This window comes from Eriocheir sinensis, chromosome 10 (assembly GCF_024679095.1).
Source record: "Eriocheir sinensis breed Jianghai 21 chromosome 10, ASM2467909v1, whole genome shotgun sequence".
Lineage (NCBI taxonomy): Eukaryota > Metazoa > Arthropoda > Malacostraca > Decapoda > Varunidae > Eriocheir > Eriocheir sinensis.
In genome coordinates, this window is record NC_066518.1 from 699,682 (window position 1) to 702,178 (window position 2,497).

The following is a 2,497-nucleotide window of genomic DNA, read 5'->3' on the forward strand; positions in this document are numbered from 1 at the left end:
TGTGTGTGTGTGTGTGTGTGTGTGTGTGTGTGTGTGTGTGTGTGTGTGTTTCATGATTTGAATTGGGTCTGGCTGCCATTCTGCACGGTTCTCTGTCTCTTGGTATATAAGTCTTGTTTGCTTCACGTCTGCCTGTCTGTCTGTCGGCCTCTCTATCTGTCTGGCTTGTGTCTCTTCTACGTCATTGTCTGGCCGTTGGCTCGCTCGGCTTTACTGTAAATAACTTTTTTTTACGTCGACTGGAAGTTTTTTTTCCACTCTGAGTCTCATTGCTTTGTGTGGTCATTTTTTACATCCCTTGTGGGTCTTTGTGTGTCAGTCTGTCTATCTCTTTCCTATATGTGTCTGTCTGGCTTTCTGTCTGCGTGTCTGTCATGCCGGCCGTCTATTTTCAAGTCGCCGTGGTATACATCATTATAGTTTTACGCTTACATCTTCTTTGTTACCTCCTTTCTTTTCTGTGTTTTATCTTTGCACTCTTTGCTTCACCTTATTTTCTCTTAATATATTCTTAGATCCGGGTTTCTCTTTTTTTTGGTCGCTGCCTCTTCAACTAGCAATAATCGCACCTCGGATAAACCTCATTGGTTACGATACTGCCGCTGCGGAAAGCTAACCGCCTCTTCAAACACGAGTCTGTCTGCATCTTTTTCACCTACCCTTACTAATAATGCCAGGCTTTGCTTTATATGTGTACGTCCATGTATGTATCAAAAGGTCTGCATTACATTTATTTTTGTATGTTATATGAACGTTTGATTTATGTCTGTCCGTTACGCCCGCAATAAATATCACAAATCAGCCACTCGTCCACCAGCTCGCGTCTTTTTCCTCTCCATCCTTCATTCTTTTTGCTTCTCTTTTTTCCCCCTCTGCCCTCTTCCTGCAAAACACCCCGCCCGTCAGCTGTCTCCCGCTCGGCTTCCATAGACGCCTCGAGGGAGGAAATATATGGAAATTTATTGTTTTTTTTACCCCCTCTCGTGCCATCGATGACGCGGATTACTGGAGTGAACGCGAGGAAGAGGATGGAGGGCAAGGGAGGGAGAGAGAGGGTGGAGAACCGGGGGGGGAAGGCTAGAAAGAGGAGGGAAAGAAAGGGAGGGAGATAGAGAAAGAGAGGGTGAAGAACCGGAGGGGGGAAAAGGAAGTGATGGAAAAGGAGGAAGATAGGGAGAGAAAGGGTGGAGAATCGAAGGTGTAGGAGAGAGAGGGGGAAGGAAGCAAAGGAGGAGAGTAGCTGAGAGGAGAAGCGGAAATATATGCGATGGAGTTAGCTTGAGAACGAGGTGAAACAGAGGGGCAAAAAAGATGAAAGGTAAATGTGCGCAAAGAAATGATAGAATGTGAACGAAGAGTTCCGGGATGAAAAAAAAAGTAGAGAAAAAGTTCATTTACGAAAGTGCCAAGGGAAAAGTAGAAGGAATATAGGAGGAAAGGGACAAAAGGAAATGCTGCAGCAGTACGATAGATAAGGAAAAAATATTGTTATCATTTGGAATTCGTTTGTACCAGGAATCCAACAGCAGGCAAAACAAATGCACGAGATAAGAGAAAAAAAAAGGACGAATGAGACAGGAAAGCTATCAGGCAGGGTTAAAAAAAACAATTCATATATCCTCTTACACAACAAACGACTTTAAATAATCCTTCGAGTTCTGTTATGTAGAAATCCTTCCCACGCACTGAACCGGAGAGCCCTCCCACTCATTCCACCTTTGATTAATGTTATGTAAGAAGCCTTCCCACGCATCCTAATTTCACTGCACCAAACCTAGCAAGACCCAGACATCTGAACGCCAAGGACATAAACTTAATTTAACTTCTTTCTTCTTCCCCACAGATCTCTTTCATGATATAAAAAAAAAACCAGCCTTTCATTTCATCAACTCAAGTGTAAACCAGTAATTTTCCTTCCATGAATTAAAGCCAAAGACACAAACTTCATCCCTTTCTTCTTTCCCACACAGTATATGCTTCTGCTAAAAAAAAAATAATCCTTTACGCAACCTTCTTGTGTCCCCCTACTGTCTAGGGCACAAACTAACATACTACACAGATCCCTCTTCTTAAGCCTCCCAATTCACCGAACCTTTAACGTCAGCAACCACAGGAAGAGGCGCAGTAATTACTCTTCTATTAATCTCCTTACAGGCAAGAAAAAAAGTTCCCTGGTTAATGGTACAAAATCGTCCTTTCTTTACCAAGCCTCTGACATCACCAACCATGGCAAAAACCACAGCCCTTCCTCTTCTATTAATCCCATTACATCCGAGGACACAAATTTCACCTCTTCCCTGAAACATTCCGCTTTTCCTTCCTCTTCCATTACGAGCGTTCCTCTTTCCCACGACCAACCATTTCCCAGCTTTCCGGCGTCCTCACTGCGTGGCTCGCCTATCGCCTCCCGCCCAGTGTATATATATCTCGCCGAGAATGTATTGTGGAACGGAGGGAGCGATTAAAAGAGCCAATAGGAATGAGTTACGGTCACTAA

General features: G+C 43.8%; 1 pseudogene; it reads right to left on the reverse strand.

The window, feature by feature from the left end:
* Positions 1 to 546: 546 nt before the first annotated feature.
* Positions 547 to 614, reverse strand: LOC126996709 (U4 spliceosomal RNA; annotated as a pseudogene).
* Between the last annotated feature and the right edge of the window lie 1,883 nt (positions 615 to 2,497).